The sequence below is a fragment of the Limulus polyphemus genome, unplaced genomic scaffold, assembly GCF_000517525.1.
Source record: "Limulus polyphemus unplaced genomic scaffold, Limulus_polyphemus-2.1.2 Scaffold863, whole genome shotgun sequence".
NCBI lineage: Eukaryota > Metazoa > Arthropoda > Merostomata > Xiphosura > Limulidae > Limulus > Limulus polyphemus.
The window spans coordinates 203184-218232 of NW_013666473.1; the positions used below are offsets into that span (position 1 = coordinate 203184).

At 31.8% G+C, this 15049-nt stretch overlaps 2 long non-coding RNA genes across 4 annotated transcripts in view; one reads left to right on the forward strand and one right to left on the reverse strand.

The window, feature by feature from the left end:
- The window catches only part of LOC111086120, a 32308-nt gene extending 21513 nt beyond the window's left edge, over positions 1-10795 (forward strand). For 2 of the 3 annotated variants that reach the window (XR_002610886.1, XR_002610887.1), the window contains 3 exons: positions 3670-3746; positions 4659-8368; positions 9125-10795. This is a non-coding gene — a long non-coding RNA (uncharacterized LOC111086120). The remainder of the gene's footprint in view (positions 1-3669; positions 3747-4658; positions 8369-9124) is intronic. The other variant, XR_002610888.1, reaches the window with a different exon arrangement.
- Positions 10796-12144: 1349 nt separating this feature from the next.
- Positions 12145-15049, reverse strand: part of LOC111086119 — a 19646-nt gene continuing 16741 nt past the window's right edge. Inside the window, exon 4 of the long non-coding RNA XR_002610885.1 lies at positions 12145-12541. This is a non-coding gene — a long non-coding RNA (uncharacterized LOC111086119). The remainder of the gene's footprint in view (positions 12542-15049) is intronic.

Consider the following 15049-nt stretch of genomic DNA (forward strand, 5'->3'; position numbering starts at 1 on the left):
AAATCTAGTAAACGCTCGAGCATTCACGAACCTTTGAGAATATGACGTGTTACTAGAGTCACATGACCCTCGCTGTCGTAACAATATATTGTATATCTCTGTCAGTGACAACTGATGGACATACAACTGCAAAAAATCAAAATGTTACTCACATAAATGATTAGCTTGTGCTTATGAATAAGGTACCAAGTGGGCATTTACAACACTTTTTCATTAAGATATATAGAGCTAGGCATATCTTCAGTAAAATATGAATGTAAGTATTCTCTAAGAATTTTTTTTTTTCGTACAAAACTGTTAAATAACTAGATTTAGTATGAAAGAAACAAATATGATATCACAAACTAAAATAAATTCACTTCATATTTGAAACAGTATCACAGTTGTATATAGATTCCTTAATTGTTTTTGAAGTATTGAAGATTTGAACCATCATCTTCTAAACCTAAAAAGAGAGCAAGAAGAAACATTATCACTCCTGATTTAGCAGCAGCTATGGACAGAAAAAAGCTGAGTGACAGAAAGGCAACATTTGTCCCTACTGCTACAGTTCACAGCCTTGGTCATGATGTGCAAAAGCTAGCCATCAACCATTCCTCGATCTGAAGACCTCTACATTGCTTCTGTGAAAACTTATCAAAAACTTAAAAGAACAGTTCCAGTCAACAGTCTCACTTCGATAGCAAGCTTTTTAATGTTCTTACAGGGAAAGAGCATGTGGATAGTATGCAGTGGTCTTGTCTGGAGCAGGAGTAAACCAATTACTAAGTTTTCCAAAGCTGGTTTCCCAACATTGGAGAGACTCAATCTTCTGCTGTGGCACATGTGCTGGAAGATTGGATCGTGTAAAGGCAGTTTGCTTTGACACAACAGTAAGCAACATTGTTCATAGAAATGGAGCACATGTGCTGTTAGAACAAAGATTAAACATGAATCTTCTGTATTTGGCCTGTCAGCATCATATTTTATAACCTTTTTTGGCATGTGTTTTCAAAGACTGTATGGAGTTTTCCTCTGGTCCAGATGTTGCAGTTTACAATTGATTCCAGCAATCTTGGGAATGCTTGGACCACTCCAGCTATGAAACTGCAGTTGACTGTGATGAAGTAGCAAAAGCCATAGAGGAAGTTAAGGACCGTGTCATTTAATTTTTTAAAAAACAACTTCAGGTTAACCAACCTAGAAATGATTATTGAGAGCTTCTTGAACTAGCCATAACCTTTCTTGGTGGCATCCATCCTCATGGAGTATGACTTATAGCACCTGGAGCACTGCATCATGCACAATGGATGGTCAAGGCATTATATGCCCTCATGACCTGGATGTTTATGGGCCAGATTAAGCTCACTGGTCACAAGGAAAGAGGACTTTGTGACAACTGGATCTTTGTTGTTTGAATCTAACTTAGGGTATGATTCACTGCTCCTGATGCCATTTTTGCTCCTTACAATGATCTTAACATCCTATAATGTCTTGTTAAGTAGAAGAGGATGAATCTTACTATTTCAAAATCTGCATGTCAAAATTTTCTTCGACATCTATGATATCTCAATGAGGAACTGGTTGATTTGGCATTCTTTGATTCTGCTGTAACCATACAGACAAAATGAGCAATGGTAGAGGCATTAAGTGAGAAGGAAGGTATATGGATGAACCTCCAAAGTGCATCCAGCTGAATATTAAGAAGTGTGAAGACATGTCAATTGAAGATGTCATCACAAAGAATATAACAGACTTCTTCTGGTGACTCAAAATTCCACCTGGATTATGATTCTGAGTCATGAGAGTTCAGGGAGGTGCTACATTCAGTTCAACATTTGAATGTGATAAATGACAATGCTGAAAGGGGTGTGGACCTTATTTAGGAGTATAATATCATCATAGCAAAGAAAGAACAGAAACAATTCTTCTTTCAAGGTGTGCAGGATCATAATGATGCTTTCCTAACAGCAAATAGGAAACAACAAAAATGCAAAAGTGACTAACCATATAAAATTAAATAAATACCATACAATTATGTAATTATACTACTGTGGAGTGCAATAAAATAGTAATATACTTTAAATAAAACATTTATAATACATATCAGATATGTTTTCATCACATAGTACATACAGTACCAGGTCATTGCAGTGTAAAACTTCAATCTTATTCAGCAATGTCTAGATATGATCCAAAATGGATTACGTTTGACATTTAATATTTTTTTGTATGTTAGAATAAAATTAAGGGGTGAAATTTTTAAAAACTTTAACCTGAAATTTTTCCTGCAAATAAGGACCTCCATAATGTACATATATATATCTATAGAAATTCCTGTATATTTATAGAAACTTCAAAAAGGAGAGTATCTCATGTGTCTGGATCAAGAACCATCAGTACAGAAAAAGTGCATGAAACTAGTGAATAAGGAAATCTTTAGTTATAACTACAGCCAATTTTGAAAAATCATGGTTGTACACTCACATGCATTTAAGGCTTGCAATAATGCCCACCTGCCTTAGCACACTGCATTCAATTCTTAGATACACAAAAAACAGTGTACCCTGCTTGATTTCCAGGGAAGAACCTAATTAGAATTTACCAGTTCTAATCAATTTAGAAACTATAAAACAAACATAAAAATAGTTTTGCTATTTTTAACTATGAGATCATGAAAAAAACAAAACCAAGTGTTATAGAACTAGGCCAGAATATTGTTACTCATGGGAAATGCAAGATAGATGACATAAATATAAGCAAACTAATCTTAATAACACAATGCAAAGACATAGACTGATGGTAACATATGCAAACAGTATGAATAACTATCCTGGAACAGTTCAAGTGAATCCTTTGAAAGATTTCACATGTAAGATGAAAATGACAGTGATGCAGCAGGAGTCATCTTAGACCAGTCCGATACATACTGTAACACAGATAATGAAAGTTATTCTGAGATCTGTGATTTAGATGCTATTGTTAGTAGATATGAAGTTGAAAATATATTACACGATCCATTTTCAAATTTACACATTCTGTTAAATATTGTATTAAGTTGGAATTGAGTTAGTTTAGTCTGATTCTATACAATATTTTCAGGTTCTTCAAATTTTTAAATAGGAAGCTTAATCATGCACCTAACTTAGCAAGAAAGTAAACTTACTTTTTTCAAATGTGAGTCCACAATGTAGTATAATTTTCCTACAAAATACATAAAATAAAATTTTGCTTTGTTAGACATGTTGTATCATATTATATAACAGAGTGGATCAGAAGGTGACAAAATGATGAAACTTATGTGATAAAATAGTCCAATGCTGCTGTGATTACTGACTTGTACAGCTAGATGATTAGTGGAATTTAATAACCAATTAGTCATAAGGCTTATTAAATTATTACATTCAACTAATTGATTACTCTCACACAAGACTCGTATAGTTGGAATAATTGAAAATAGTAGTTTTGATTAGTTGAGTATGTTCTTGGCATGAATTTATTGAATCATAATTTAGATTAATTGATCACTTTACATGACACTAATCAATGTAATTGATGCTCATAGTAATCAATTAATTGAGTTAATTACCCAGCTGTACTACTGAGTTAACATTAAAATGATTTGGTATTTGTGGTGTGAACTTATATAACCAGAAGTAATAAAATACCTTCTTATATTTTCATAAACAGCATGTCAGTGGCATCGTCCTTGCAAGCAGCACCACTGCCAAGCTATGAGAGTATCATAAGTCAGAACCTTAAAGATGGTATGCCAGAATTAGTATGGAATTTCATGATTAGACACACTGCTGCCTACTATTATGGAAATTGCCAATCAATTCCATTACAAGGATATTGGCCAAAAGATGAATGCAAAATATCCTTGTATAAGTATAAAAGTAAACACAATTACACCCAGAATATAAAGATTTTATCAAAAGTCATCACAAAGTTAAATATCCATATCTAGAGAAAATTACCATTTTATGTTTGCTGTATTATAATTATTCTTTATGTGTTAATGCTACAAAACTTCCTTTTGAACACATCTTCATAATTTTTAATGTATTAATAAAAATTACATTTATCAAACATTAATATGGAAATAAATGAGACTGTACTGATGAAAAAACAAAGCAATTTGACTTTTCTGAAAAATTATATTTCATAAACAATCTTTATATACTGAACACATTTTTCAAAGAAAATTTTCTCTGATTATAAAGTTCACCACATGTACCATGTTAAATGTAAATGAAAGTTTTCAATTTATTTACTTTATCACTACACATAATAACTCATTTAAATATTAATGATTAATAAATATTGAAATTTTAATTTACTAAAATGTTTGAGTGGTTTGAAAAGGAAGTCTTACTTTAATTTTTATATTTTGTGTCTAAATAGAGTTTAATTGTATTATAATCTTTGTTATAAAATCTGTCACTTGAGGCAAGATTTTTGGTAAAAAAAGTAAGGAGCATTAGAAACTTAGAACAACCATGTAGTGGCAGAATGTTTCATGGTAGAAAGTTATATATAAGTTGAAAATTTTATTTTATAAAATTTATATAAGATATATATATATAATATATATTTATTACATTATTGATGTTATAATTGTTATTTAAACTAGTGTGCTTGTATCTACTTTTAAGACTTTGATGTATTTTTTTCAGGTGCATCCAATCATAAAAAATGGAATTACCACAAATAAGAGAAGGAGACATACTTTCCCATTTAGAAGAACAGCAAAAACAGTGTATAAAAAAAGACATTTTCCAAACTCTGATTTTGACCTGAACCTTGTTTTGGTGTATATGAAACGTTTTTGATGTTTTTTTACATAATTTGAGGGTACTGATCATGAATCCAGAGGGTGCCAGATTGCCATCTTTAAGAGTTTGAGATATTCAAGATAGCTGCCATATAATACTCCACATTGGGAGCCTTTAGGATATAAATTGTTGTAAACACAATGAGTTGAAGTATGGAACAATTGTTCTTAGTTTATAACATTAAACTTAGTGTGATCATTAAGAATATCACACACAGCTTTGTATCACATTTTGCCCAAAATTCACAAACCAAACACTCCACTTTAGGCACTCACTGTTATAACTTACCAATTTTGAAACCTTTGATTATGATTGAATTTACAATACCTAACATCTTTCATTTTTCTTGCAAAATTAGTCAACTCCCTCCCCTTAAAAATCATCTGATGATCAGTTTGATACTACTTATCTTTTCACTAATATTCCTCTGGACGTAACTATTAACATTGTCCTTTCTAAACTTTTTGCAAAAAAACACCCCTGTCAATGGACTATTAAGATACAATTTAAAATCTTTGCATAAATTTTCAACTAGACACACTTTCCTCCTTTTTAACAATACACTTAATGAACAGACAGATGGCATTGCTATGGGCTCTTCCCTGAGACCAGTGCTTTCCAAACTTTTCCTTTTTTCTCCATCACTTTGAACAGAACTGGATGGACAACTGTACTTTATACTTCAAGCCTATTTTCTACACAAGGTATGCAGATGATAGTTTCCTTATTTTTCACTTTAAAGGTTATATCACACATTTTCTTGACTATCGTAATTTACAACACCTTTCTATATATATATTTTCTCATCAAACTGAGGCTAATAACTCTTTTCCTTTCTGGACATTTTAATTAATCATAATACTAATGGTTTTTCTGTTTGTCATGAAAATACATTTATTGGCCTTTTTACCCAATTTCACAAGTCTTATACTTTGTCTTCTGAATAGGGCCTACAACCTTACCTCTTCTTTTCTGGCCCTTCACAAAAAAATTTTTTTATATGAAGCATTCTTTTTCAAAATAGCAGCTACCCTATGCATTCGTTGGAGAAAACAATTTTCTCAATCTTAACACATTAAGTACCACCTCAGAGATCAATATCCATGCCAGGTGTAATTAGTTTTGTTTTTATTAGGAACATTGTAATAATGCAAAATAATATCAGATAAAAGTTTATGGGCATGTACGGTTATTCAACTAGAATCTGTACCATGACTTACATGAGCATCATTGCCACTGCATTTGAAATTATTTTTATGAGTGCTGTATGACACATATGTATCCTCTTACTTTTTATATATCTTGTCATGGTCTTTGGGTATGATTTGAATGTACAAAACTGGAAGAAAGTTTTTAACCTTTCCAACTGCACTATCTACCAACTTAATGCAGAAATAGGACATCCAATTTCTCCCTTGAACTTTAAAATACTCTCAACAGCTAAGTATGAAACTGAACTTCTGATAAATGGGACATTATGCATAAAAACTCTTCTTTCAATTTCTAACTAATACCCATTCACCATTTGATATAAATCTATTTTAATATGTAAGATGTAATTTGTATTAGATATTGTTTATTTTTTACTGTTATTTTGTGTTTTCAAATTGTTTAATGTTATTTGTTTTAGCATATATCACATTCTTGGTGTAATTAATATTGCATATTTTTGTATCATTAGCTTACTGAAGATGAAATTCTAAAGATGCTGAAACATCTATTAAGTGCTTCATATAATTACGTTTGTGTTGTTCTTTATAATTAAAATACGTCACATTTTCTGAAAAATTAATTGATAGAGAAGCAATTTTGACCTGTAGATGTAGGTTAATGGGGGGTCTAAGAACTCAAGCTTGACATTAAAAGTGCAACATTATTTATAATATAATTAAAAATGGTATTTTGACTAGTAAGGTTTTTGAGAATGTCTTAATCCTACATGTCCACATTAACTGTAGGATGAAGAGTTATATGGATGTCTTTGCCTAATTCTGACTAAGCCACAGTAGACAAACATGTTAATTCAAACTAATATGACTGCAATACAACCAGCCGCTTCACTGCCAATGCTTACCATTATTGTATCATAACAAAACCAGCCTCCTCGTCACTTGTTCTTGTATCCTCCCTCTATCAGACATCCATTACTAACTTTTCTTTTATTGTGTAGGGGATTGGCATGATTTTTCTTATGATGTGGAAAATGTTTGTTCTATTGATAGTTTCCTTGATATTATAGTATAGTATTAAGGTAATTATTGGTTTAAACAGTATAATTTGAAGAATTTTGTTATGAATATTAACTGGTTTTATCTAGAATAACAATATGCGTGAATATGTATACTTTTTTTTTGTAAAGCACTCATGAGTATAGTTTATCACTGTATATTGTTATGCATATTATTTTGAATGAACATACATGTTTATATTGTGTCACTCAGTCAGATTCAGGCAATACAGTTAATGTGAAACATATAGGTTCAAGACTTGCTTTTAATAGTTAAAATACCACTTTTAATTACATTATGAGCAGTATTGAACTTTTTAATGTCAAACTTGAGCTCTTAGATCCCCATAATTCTATGTCTAGATATCAAAATTGCTACTCTGTCATTTTTAAGAGGCTGAGATACCATAATTTTTCAGGTTTGGTAGCCATCTTAAATATTTCAAAATTCTCAAGGATGTCAAGGTGGCACCCTCTGGATTTATAATCAGCACCCTCAAATTATTTGAATGCCATGACGAATTATTACACATGTGCCAAAACAAGGTTCAGCCTCTTGCTGTTAGATTATTCAAAGAAATTAGCAATATATCAAAGTTTTTGCAGCCCACTCACCTACACCATGAGCATCTACTTCATGAACATCTTGTATGTGGTATCAAACTCACTGTTTTATCAAGCATGCTTTGAAGATGATGTTTTGGCAAGTGTAAATTAATGTGATTACTGATGACACATACATTTATACTGCATAGGCCATGTGTTGTTCGTGTGCAGGTTTCATCTTTCATGTTTTTGTTTTAATATGGTAATTCAAACTAGAATTACACACATTCATTATTACTCATGCACGTCCTTCACTTAGTGAATTCATAGAATTAATGGATGAATTTAAAATGGAAGAAATTAACACAAAAGTTAAGAAATTAACAGTCACAGTAACAAAAATCTTAGGTACAATAAAGGATAAAGTTATATAAATTATTGCTGAGATTAATTACACTTTTATGAGCATTTCCATAGTATACCATAACTATATGACCATTGAACTATGTTTATGAATTCAGTATGAAAGTATTATTTTAATTACTTGTGACTTTCAGAAAGAATGTGAACCACAAACTAGGTAACCTCTGTTAAAGGTGTTTGAGCAATGTTATTTGTATATTTATTTGAATAATAACATAATTCATAACATGATTTGATATTATAAAAGTTTTCTTAATATTATTGATTATTATACTTATATGTTTCCTAGCTTAGTTAGCTCAATAGGGATACTGCTAGACAATGGACTGAAATATGTATAATTCTAATCAAGAAGGTAAGAAAAAAAAATGTTAGTGAAACATCAATATGTATAAAAGCTTACATGTTTAAATTATTGAATATGACAGATATGATATTGAAGTTTTGCATACAAACATTATACTTAATTTTATTAGCATGTGCATATATATGTCAGCTATGGCCTGTGAAATGAAGACCATTATGTATATACATCTCATAAATTGGTTTACATTAATTGATGTCCTCTTATTGTATTTGTTGATTATCCCCAATGAAAAGTTATGTGAAGCCCTTCATACAGGAAGTGGATTCCCACCTCACTTATTAGTAGAATTAACAGGATTACTTGTGGTTAGAGACATGTAACAATAAATGTTTATCAAATAGCTTTTCATTTGGCAGTTATACAGTTTATGGCTGCATATTATATTTTCACATCTGATATCCAAGGGTATAATTGAAGCTCCTCTAGTGTTTGGTTTTAGATGAACTATTTAGATTAAAATAAGCAAGAAATATTTAAAACAAAAGAAGATTAAACATTAATGAACTTAGGAGTTTATATGTTTTTTAGCTTTCTGTTGAGTTAATTGTAGAAATGTCAGCTTTTATTATGAAACATGTATATGTATTTAAAATTAAATTTTTCTGTCTGTAAAAACATGAAATTTACCTTCCTTTTAAAAAGCTTAGAGAAGAATTAAGAAAATTATTGAAATTTTGAGTTCCAAGTATTTTTAATTCTTTCTTATTAAGATATTATATGAGTTTAATCTGTTGTTTTTTACAGTTTTAAATATAGAACTATCAACATTTACAGAGAACCAACCCTTCCAATTCTGAACTCTAGATTATGCCTGAGGAAGTCACTCGACCTCCAATGACCCTGCCCTAGATTGAAGGAACAGCTCTCCATCAGATGGATAAGATTCAAGTGAGTGTGGGCAGCAAAAAATAACAGTCTAGCAGATCACGGCCAATGGAACTAGTTCTGATCACTCATTAGTATTACCAGTAGGTATAATGATGGAGTAAATGTTGACTTACCTACGTGCTTGTCTGTGTAGGGCAAGATAACCTTTCAATGATCATAGAAAGACAAGATAGAACTGAGATAGCTGTTCGTATTTCCACTGTAGAAGTGGAATATAGTGCAGCAGCATACCTTCATTCTGGTAGAGGTGTCACTGTCTTCCTTACTTCTTGACATGTGACACTATTTTAAGGTCTTAACTTGCTGTACCTCTTTCTCTTCAATACATTTAGAGCATGATCAAGGTTAAGAGGGATGGGAACTTGACCAGTTGACACAGTGTGGCTGCAACTTACACTCATATTAGTGTAATAGGGGTAATATTAGTGTTAGCAAAAATAAAGTGTGTTGTTTCATGTAAAACTAAAGAGTACACATTGTACTCTGTGATAATAATGTGACTGGCCTACCCAAGTAGAGGTACCGAGAACATGATATAAGTTTAAAACACCATGACAAGATAGTTTAGTGTGTCCAAACTACTAACTGAAGACATTTTTGGAAATGTAGAATTTCTTGTATTTTACCTTGTGTAGGAAGGATAAATTAATTATTTTTAATAATCAGACAGTCATGATCAAGCACAATTAACCAAAGGTAGACTAACTACATTGCTAGATAACTACTTTTTATAGATAAGATAATTTTCAAAAATACCCTTAATTATTATAATCTGTGATGTAGAGGCATAATATATTTATAGATTTGCCACATCCTCTGATGAGCATTGGAATTTTGTCTAATAAAGGCTCTTCAACACACCTTAAGTCAGCAAACCAAAGTAATACAATAAAGCCTCTTATAATGGTGGTGTGTACGTAATATTTATAATATTTTAAAGCTATTTTTTAACCACCACTTAGTAACTTAAACTATTTTAGATATGTGAATAATAATATGACATTCATTATTATACAGTGAACCAAATGAACCACTATTACAGACTTTATTGTAGTTGTTTGGTTTGCTGACCTAAACTGTGCTTATGAACTTTGATTATATTGGTGAAACTGCAGTCCACAGCAAAGGGTGCAGCAAATCAAAGAACATATTAAGCCTCTGTGTTAGAGATTGTATTTTTAATTTTTACTTTTGGTGAAAATAAATTTTTAATATCATCATTAGACTGTTAGTTCACTGTATAACACCAAATAATAATTTTGCAGAATGTTATAATATTCATATATGTAAAGTAGTTTAGGTTGTTAAATGGTGAGGTAAGAAGATTTATAAATATCATAAATATTTATTCTCATCTATTGTAATATACCACAAGAAATAAAAAAAGTCATATTTCATAACTGCAATTCTGATTTTGCAATTTTGCCAGAAAAATAAATTCCAAGTTACACTTGAAAGCAACCACTGAAATGCTACTATACAGAATAATAGTTTAAATAAAATTGACACAACACTGTTTTAGTTCCTGGCTAAACACAAAGTATTTAAGAGAAAGCTTTTTTTATTAAATGCTGAAATGGTATATATATATATAATATCTGAAAAGAAATTTACTAATGAGAATTTAATGAATTGCCAAACCAAATCAGGAATTTTCAAATAATTAATGTGAAACAGTATAGCACTTTCATTCAAAGTAAATACTTATGTCAGTAGACTATTTATATTCAATTCTATAAAATAGGTCTTCTTGTCCACTAATTTCTGGAAACTCTTAAGAAGGTTATATCTCTGTCAATGAATTTTCTGCTGTAAATGTTTTGTTGAATTGTTCACAGTGACTTGAATCTAAAATATGGAGAAAAAATTCCTAAATTTTAATGAAATATATTTTGTTTAGGGTATGCATGTTTGTTAAAAATATAATTTCTTTTGTAATTGTTTTCAAAACACAGAATTTTCTTTTTAAGTGCATAAATCTAGGGGTTTTATATCAATTTCAGCTACAGTAATTTTAGTTCAAGTAAAGTATATGTTAATAATTCAGAGTCTGTTTAACAAATGTTATGCATTTCAGACAAGTTACTGTGGATTTAGTTATAAGCACTTGCTATGACACAGCCATGTTTCAAAAACCAGTGAACCATCTTGCTATTTGTGCAGCTTCTTTCGATGCTAGTCCCCAATTAACATACTGAAGTGACATTAAACTGGAGTTTACAAACTCTTAAAGAATTTTAAATACTTTACTATGTTTAAAGGGTTAATCTTCTGTAAGCAAACATGCTAATGTGATGCATGGCAGTTGCTTATTAGTCCTTAAAATATTTCAGTACAGAGTATTTAGGGTTATATATGCCAAAGGCTAACCCTTAGGTTTAACAAAAGCAGTTAAAAATTTAGAAGTCTCTTTTTATTTAATGATAAATTTCATTTTGTATTTTTCATGTAGTTATCTTTAACAACTGTAAGTTGCCTTGTATTTCTGTATTGGCAGTGAAACAAGTTATGGAACTACATTAAGCCTGAAAAACACAAGTAATTGTTAGTACTATGACACATAACTACATGTCCATGTTTCTATCATAATCTTATTGTTCATTAAATTACATAATTATTCTTGAAAGTGTACTTTGATTTTGCTCAATAACTACATTTAGAATTTAACCATGAAAGCTCAGAAAAAAGCAATTACTCTATAAACAGTTTTTACTAATGAAGTGGTATTTTCAGATCAAAATGATTTTTGACAAGTTTTTTTATAGAAATATGTGCAAATAACTAAGTTTGGCCCAGTGATTTAAGTGAACATTCTAAGTGAAAGTATTCAACTGAACTTTTAGGGTTAGTGTGGAAATGAGAGTCTGGACACTAAGTAAAATGAACAAAATCTTTATTCATTACATCACAAAAGCAATGAAAACTGAGTGCATAGCCACATGTGACAACAGACAGTCCTCACTCTAAGTTATGTGACCATTGATTGTGAAGTTTCTCTTCTTGCAAAATGTATTACCTCAGCACTAAATGCTGAAAGAACTTCTTTCTGCAAAGACTGAGAGGAAACTGATACAAAGAAAGATTTCAAACATCAACTTCTTTTCTTCATCCAGCAGACAGCATCATCTTGTGACTTCTGCTTCCTGACAGTATTGGTCATTTATCAGATTCTGTTGATGACATACTTTAGCCAGGAAAAGATATTTCAATTCTAAGTAGTTTTAACACTAGCTCAAAATAAAATGGAATATTCTTGCAGGCAGAAGACATCATCTAGTAAAAGAACAAAGGGGTGAGGTGGTTAGAACAAGATAATATTAGACATTTTTGACCACATGTTGCCACCATGACAGTGCAGAAACTAAATAATCAATAATTAAAAAAACATTAGGTCACTAAGGATGGTAGAAGTCATAGTTTGCCTGCATACCACATTCCAACCATCTCTCTCTTATACCTGTCCTCAGACTGATAATTAAAATTAACTTTAAACTTGCAACATGATCCAAAACTGTATTAACTTTACCTCATGCTTAAAACACTAACATGAGACTAAAACTGCACTAACCCCTTTAATTCAGAAATGTACAATTACAACACTTTTCAAAAATGTTAACATCAAATCACACTAAAAAAAATTACACAAAACACCATTTTCTTTTTTATTTGTATTAAATTAATTACTTGTGTTCTTTATACACATTTTATATATTCAACCACATCACAAATAAAGAAACAAGGTCAGATGACAAAATAACCAAATATTCAAAGCACAAGAAAATAATGGTGAAAATGAATTCATAAAATCCTCAAAATTACTCAGAACAACAAAGTTACAAAATAAAAAGATTGTGGGTATGTGCATGCATCAATAGAAAAAAAAAATAAAGAGAAGGAAAAAACAAATTCACTGCCTACTTTAAGAGTGGACTGACTAACAGAATAGCAAATATAATAAAACTTAAAATCTTTAACAACAATTATGAATCAGCTCAAAATACATACAAAAGTGATAAACTAAATTTAAAATACATCATAAAACAAAAATTAATGTTAAACACAACAAAATGTTTTTCCCATTTTTTTTGACACTCCTGAGTAGTATACGTCAAAACATGTAGAGTGTATGGGATTGTTTTCCAGTTTCATCGGGGATTTTTACCACTTTTTATCCTGTACAGTAAGTTAATGTATTTTAGTAGTTTGGAGACTGGAAAAAATCTTATTTGTATAGAATTGTATATAAAATAATTCTTGTTTTTAAAATTTTTGAGTTTTAACATACAACAAAAATTAACCAAATCAAATTCTTTCTGCAAAATAAGTGAAGTAAAAACATACAAAAATGAAAAATGATCTGGATAGATTAAAATTAGAAGGATGTAGAGAAGTTGCCCTCTGCCCCAGTAAGTCGTCTTCCCTAGTGTATAGGCCCATGCTTTGGTACATTCTGTAGCCATTTCCTGGCAGTGCTGTTTCCACACCTGGAACTGTTCTGAAATTGGTGCATGATCATATGTAATGGTTTTTCACAGTTCCCCTCAACCTTGTAGGGAAGATTCCTGCTGTCTCTTAATCAGTGGCCTCTCACCAATTACTGCAGCATCTATCCATTTAAGGTATCTGGTGTCCATGGTGGCGATCTAGCTTGCCTGTGACTGTGGATCTTGCTAGGTTTGGGCACCCTTCCAGATGCATCACGCTATGGAAATGTTTTCTTAGGTTTACAGATGTGGTACTACTTTCAGAGGTGTGAACACATTTGGCAGCAACATGATGTAGTTGCGACACACCCACTTGCTCCTCAGCTGCAGTCAGTGGCATTGATGAAGGCTGGTGGTCACCTCCTCTACGTGGTCATTGTTCTAGATGCTGCTGATGGTTCCACCACAGGCTATGTTGTTCTCATGGTCTGTCAATCCTCCGCAGTCAACAGCGAGCTTGCCTTTGTTGGAAACTGCAGGGCAAATCCAACCACTGATGTGATAAGTGTTCCCATGTCCAATGTGTCAGCCAACCATGCATCTTCATACATGGACTAGTGCAAGGTGCATGACAGGTTGGGCTACACAGTGTTAGCCCAAGGAACTCCTGCAATCTTTTCACCTGAGTAAAAGGGCCTCTCCAAGAAGCTTAGTAGTTTCATACATAGATGACTTGATGTGATGTTGAGTACAAAAGATCAGGTTTGCCTAGTTATGATCTGGAATGTGGTTAATCTGAAGAGAGACTAACAAGTGCCAAAACTTGATTTTAAATAGCCCAGAGTCAAAGTTAAAATATTTAGCAAAGTGTGTAAGATTAAGGGGGGTCATAATGTCGTTATTACAACCTTGAAGGAAGTACTGGTCGAATGACATACCAACAGGTTTAACACGTACTCGTGCCCATCCTCACCTGTAAAATGTGTGTCCACGGAATCTGAACTTTCCAATCCCCCAACTTTCTTGGCACCTAGATCCAGTAGGAGGGAATCAGAGTTGAGGCTACACAAGTCCTACACAGTTGAGCTGACTCAGATCAGGGCAGCTGACCTCACCTTTGACTGTTAGCCTTCTTCAAAATTTCCACTGTCTTCTCCCAGGGACTTTCTTCCATTTACAAATTGTGTAAAAGTATGGTGCAACTTATAAGGCTTCACTATGTGGGTAATTCCTTCTGCCTCCCATTATTACCATTATTTTCATGCCTAAAAACTATATTTTATAATGGAACAACATCAAGAAATTAATAAATTGAAATGTCTGCTTGAAACTTTGTAGAATGGACAGCAACTGCCTG